Here is a 6,232-nt window from a genome sequence, read left to right on the forward strand (position 1 = left end):
TGCACTATAACCAGGTGTGAACAGTGTGCACTATAACCATGTGTGAGCCGTGTCTACGATAACCAGGAGTGAGGTGCAGTGTGCACTATAACCAGGTGTGCGCAGTGTGCACTATAACCAGGTGTGAGGAGCAGTGTGCACTATAACCAGGTGTGAGCAGTGTGCACTTTTACCAGGTGTGAGCAGTATGCTCTATAACCAGGTGTGAACTGTGTACCCTATAATCAAGTGTGATGAGCAGTGTGCACTATAACCAGGTGTGAGGGGCAGTGCCCACTCTAACCAGGTGTGAGCAGTCTGCCTTATAACCAGGTGTGAGCAGTGTGCACTGTAACCAGGTGTGAGCAGTGTGCACTATAACCATGTGTGAGGAGCAGTGTGCTCTATAACCAGGTGTGAGGGGCAGTGTGCACCATAACCAGGTGTGAGCAGTGTGCACGATAACCAGTTTTGAGGGCAGTGTGCACTTTAACCACGTGTGAGGACCAGTGTGCACTATTACCAGATGTGAGCATTGTGCCCTATAACCAGGTATGAGGAGCAGTGTGCACTATAACCAGGTGTGAGCAATGTGCATGATAACCAGGTGTGAGGAACAGTGTGCACTGCAACCAGGTGTGAGGAGCAGTGTGCACTATAACCAGGTGTGAGCAGTGTGCACAATAACCAGGTGTGAGGAGCAGTGTGCACTATAACAAGGTGTGAAGAGCAGTGTGCATGATAACCAGGTGTGAGCAGTGTGCACTGTAACCAGGTGTGAGCAGTGTGAACTAAAACCACATGTGAGCAGTGTGCACTTTCACGAGGTGTGAGGAGCAGTGCACACTATAACCAGGTGTAAGGAGCAGTGTGCACGATAACCAGGTGTGAGGAGCAGTGTGCACTATAACCAGGTGTGAGCAGTGTGCTCTTTAACCAGGTGTGAGGAGCAGTGTGCTCTACAACTAGGTGTGAGCAGTGCGCACTATAACCAGGTGTGACGAGCAGTGTGCACGATAACCAGGTGTGAGCAGTGTGAACTGTAACCAGGTGTGAGCAGTGTGAACTAAAACCACGTGTGAGGAGCAGTGTGCTTGATCACCAGGTGTGAGCAGTGTGCACTATAACCAGGTGTGAGCAGTGTGCACTTTCAGCAGGTGTGAGTAGTATGCACTGAAATGAGGTGTGAGCACTGTGTACTATAACCAGGTGTGAGGGCAGTGCACACTGAAACCAGGTGTGAGCAATGTGCAATAAAACCAGGTGTGAGGAGCAGTGTGCACGATAACCAGGTGTGAGCAGTGTGCACTATAACCAGGTGTGAGGAGCAGTGTGCATGATTACCAGGTGTGAGCAGTGTGTACTATAACCAGGTGAGAGGGGCAGTGTGCAAGATAACCAGGTGTGAGCAGTGTGCACTTTAACAAGGTGTGAGGTGCAGTGTGCACTATAACCAGGTGTGAGCAGTGTGCACTATAACAAGGTATCAGGAGCAGTGTGCACTGTAACCAGGTGTGAGCAGTGTGCACTAAAACCAGGTGTGAGGAGCAGTGTGCACGATAACCAGGTATGAGCAGTGTGCACTACAACCAGGTGTGGAGGAGCAGTGTGCATGATAACCAGGTGTGAGCAGTGTGCACTACAACCAGGTGTGAGCAGTGTGCACTTTCACGAGGTGTGAGGAGCAGTGTGCACTATAACCAGGTGTGAGCAATGTGCACTATAACCAGGTGGGAGCAGTGCGCACTATAACCAGGTGTGAGGAGCAGTGTGCACGATAACCAGGTGTGAGGAGCAGTGTGCACAATAACCAGGTGTGAGGAGCAGTGTGCACTATAACCAGGTGTGAGCAGTGTGCTCTATAACCAGGTGTGAGGAGCAGTGTGCTCTTTAACCAGGTGTGAGCAGTGCGCACTATAACCAGGTGTGAGCAGTGTGCACTGTAACCAGGTGTGAGCAGTGTGCATGATAACCAGGTGTGACGAGCAGTGTGCACGACAACCAGGTGTGACCAGTGTGAACTGTAACCAGGTGTGAGCAGTGTGAACTAAAACGACATGTGAGGAGCAGTGTGCATGATCACCAGGTGTGAGCAGTGTGCACTTTAACCAGGTGTGAGGAGCAGTATGCACAATAGCCAGGTGTGAGCAGTGTGTACTATAACCCGGCGTGAGGGGCAGTGCCCACTCCAAACAGGTGTGAGCAGTGTGCACTGCAACCAGGTGTGAGCAGTGTGCACTATAACCAGGTGTGAGGAGCAGTGTCCATTATAACCAGGTGTGAGCAGTGTGCACTACAACCAGGTGTGAGCAGTGTGCACTTTCACGAGGTGTGAGGAGCAGTGTGCACTATAACCAGGTGTGAGCAATGTGCATTATAACCAGGTGGGAGCAGTGCGCACTATAACCAGGTGTGAGGAGCAGTGTGCACGATAACCAGGTGTGAGGAGCAGTGTGCACGATAACCAGGTGTGAGGAGCAGTGTGCACGATAACCAGGTGTGAGGCGCAGTGTGCACTATAACCAGGTGTGAGCAGTGTGCTCTTTCACCAGGTGTGAGGAGCAGTGTGCACTGTAACCAGGTGTGAGCAGTGTGCATGATAACCAGGTGTGACGAGCAGTGTGCACGATAACCAGGTGTGAGCAGTGTGAACTGTAACCAGGTGTGAGCAGTGTGAACTAAAACTACATGTGAGGAGCAGTGTGCATGATCACCAGGTGTGAGCAGTGTGCACTTTAACCAGGTGTGAGGAGCAGTATGCACAATAGCCAGGTGTGAGCAGTGTGTACTATAACCCGGCGTGAGGGGCAGTGCCCACTCCAAACAGGTGTGAGCAGTGTGCACTGCAACCAGGTGTGAGCAGTGTGCACTATAACCAGGTGTGAGGAGCAGTGTCCATTATAACCAGGTGTGAGGAGCAGTGTGCACTATAACAAGGTGTGAGCAGTGTGCAGGATAACCTGGTGTGAGCAGTGTGCACTATAACCGGGTGTGAGCAGTGTGCATTATAACCAGGTGTTAATCGTGTGCACTGTAACCAGGTGTGAGCAGTGCACTATAACCGGGTGTGTGCAGTGTGCACTATAACCAGGTGTGAGAAGCAGTGTGCACTATAACCAGGTGTAAGAAGTGTGCACTATAACCAGGTATGAGGAGCAGTGTGCACTATAACAAGGTGTGAGCAGTGTGCACTATAACCAGGTGTGAACAGTGTGCACTATAACCATGTGTCAGCGGTGTCTACGATAACCAGGAGTGAGGTGCAGTGTGCACTATAACCAGGTGTGTGAGGTGCAGTGTGCACTATAACCAGGTGTGTGCAGTGTGCACTATAACCAGGTGTGAGGAGCAGTGTGCACTATAACCAGGTGTGAGCAGTGTGCACTTTTACCAGGTGTGAGCAGTATGCACTATAACCAGGTGTGAACTGTGTACCCTATAACCAAGTGTGATGAGCAGTGTGCACTATAACCAGGTGTGAGGGGCAGTGCCCACTCTAACCAGGTGTGAGCAGTCTGCCTTATAACCAGGTGTGAGCAGTGTGCACTGTAACCAGGTGTGAGCAGTGTGCACTGTGACCATGTGTGAGGAGCAGTGTGCTCTATAACCAGGTGTGAGAGGCAGTGTGCACCATAACCAGGTGTGAGCAGTGTGCACGATAACCAGTTTTGAGGGCAGTGTGCACTTTAACCACGTGTGAGGACCAGTGTGCACTATTACCAGATGTGAGCATTGTGCCCTATAACCAGGTGTGAGGAGCAGTGTGCACAATAACCAGGTGTGAGCAATGTGCACGATAACCAGGTGTGAGGAACAGTGTGCACTGCAACCAGGTGTGAGGAGCAGTGTGCACTATAACCAGGTGTGAGCAGTGTGTTCTGTAACAGGTGTGAGGAGCAGTGTGCTCCATAACCAGCTGTGAGCAGTGCGCACTATAACCAGGTGTGAGCAGTGTGCACTGTCACCAGGTGTGAGCAGTGTGCATGATAACCAGGTGTGACGAGCAGTGTGCACGATAACCAGGTGTGAGCAGTGTGAACTGTAACCAGGTGTGAGCAGTGTGAACTAAAACCACGTGTGAGGAGCAGTGTGCATGATCACCAGGTGTGAGCAGTGTGCACTATAACCAGGTGTGAGCAGTGTGCACTGTAAGCAGGTGTGAGGAGCAGTGTGCACTAAAACGAGGTGTGAGCAGTGTGTACTATAACCAGGTGTGAGGGCAGTGCGCACTGTAACCAGGTGTGAGCAATGTGCAACAAAACCAGGTGTGAGGAGCAGTGTGCATGATAACCAGGTGTGAGCAGTGTGCACTATAACCAGGTGTGAGGAGCAGTGTGCATGATAACCAGGTATGAGCAGTGTGTACTATAACCAGGTGAGAGGGGCAGTGTGCAAGATAACCAGGTGTGAGCAGTGTGCACTTTGACAAGGTGTGAGGTGCAGTGTGCACTTTCACCAGGTGTGAGCAGTGTGCACTATAACAAGGTGTCAGGAGCAGTGTGCACTGTAACCAGGTGTGAGCAGTGTGCACTAAAACCAGGTGTGAGGAACAGTGTGCACTATAACCAGGTGTGAGCAGTTTGCACTAAAACCAGGTGTGAGGAGCAATGTGCACTATAACAAGGTGTGAGCAGTGTGCACTATAACCAGGTGTGAACTGTGTGCACTATATCCAGGTGTGCGCAACGTGCACTATAACCAGGTGTGAGGAGCAGTGTGCACTATAACCAGGTGTGAGCAGTGTGTACGATAACCAGGTGTGAGGAGCAGTGTGCACTATAACCAGGTGTGAGCAGTTTGCACTAAAACCAGTTGTGAGCAGTGAACACTATAACCAGGTGTGTGCAGTGTGAACTATAACCAGGTGTGAGAAACAGTGTGCACTATAACCAAGCGTGAGAAGTGTGCACTATAACCAGGTGTGAGGAGCAGTGTGCACTATAACAAGGTGTGAGCAGTGTGCACTATAACCAGGTGTGAACTGTGTGCACTATAACCATGTGTGAGCAGTGTGCACTTTAACCAGGTGTGAGGAGCAGTGTGCACTATAGCCAGGTGTGAGCAGTGTGCACTTTTACCAGGTGTGAGCAGTATGCACTATAACCAGGTGTGAACAGTGTACTCTATAACCAGGTGTGAGGAGCACTGTGCAGCATAACCAGGTGTGAGGAGCAGTGTGCACTATAACCAGGTGTGAGGGGCAGTGCCCACTCTAACCAGGAGTGAGCAGTGTGCCCTATAACCAGGTGTGAGCAGTGTGCACTGTAACCAGGTGTGAGCAGTGTGCACTATAACCAGGTGTGAGGAGCAGTGTCCATTATAACCAGGTGTGAGGAGCAGTGTGCACTATAACCAGGTGTGAGCAGTGTGCACTCTAACCAGGTGTTAATCATGTGCACTGTAACCAGGTGTGAGCAGTGCACTATAACCAGGTGTGAGCAGTGTGCACTTTTACCAGGTGTGAGCAGTATGCACTACAACCAGGTGTGAACTGTGTACCCTATAACCAGGTGTGAGGAGCACTGTGCACTATAACCAGGTGTGAGGGGGAGTGCCCACTCTAACCAGGTGTGTGCAGTATGCCCTATAACCAGGTGTGAGCAGTGTGCACTGTAACCAGGTGTGAGCAGTGTGCACTATAACCAGGTGTGAGGGGCAGTGTGCACCATAACCAGGTGTGAGCAGTGTGCACGATAACCAGCTTTGAGGGCAGTGTGCACTTTAACCACGTGTGAGGAGCAGTGTGCACTATAACCAGATGTGAGCATTGTGCCCTATAACCAGGTGTGAGGAGCAGTGTGCACTATAACCAGGTGTGATGAGCAGTGTGCACTATAACCAGGTGTGAGGAACAGTGTGCACTGCACCCAGGTGTGAGGAGCAGTGTGCACTATAACCAGTTGTGAGCAGTGTGCTCTGTAACCAGGTGTGAGGAGCAGTTTGCTCTATAACCAGCTGTGAGCAGTGCACACTATAACCAGGTGTGAGCAGTATGCACTGTAACCAGGTGTGAGCAGTGTGCATGATAACCAGGTGTGAGGAGCAGTGTGCATGATCACCAGGTGTGAGCAGTGTGCACTATAACCAGGTGTGAGCAGTGTGCACTATAACCAGGTGTGAGGGCAGTGCGCACTGTAACCAGGTGTGAGCAATGTGCAATAAAACCAGGTGTGAGGAGCAGTGTGCACGATAACCAGGTGTGAGGAGCAGTGTGCATGACAACCAGGTGTGAGCAGTGTGTACTATAACTGAG

The sequence above is a fragment of the Pristiophorus japonicus genome, chromosome 8 (assembly GCF_044704955.1).
Source record: "Pristiophorus japonicus isolate sPriJap1 chromosome 8, sPriJap1.hap1, whole genome shotgun sequence".
Classification (NCBI taxonomy): Eukaryota; Metazoa; Chordata; class Chondrichthyes; family Pristiophoridae; genus Pristiophorus; species Pristiophorus japonicus.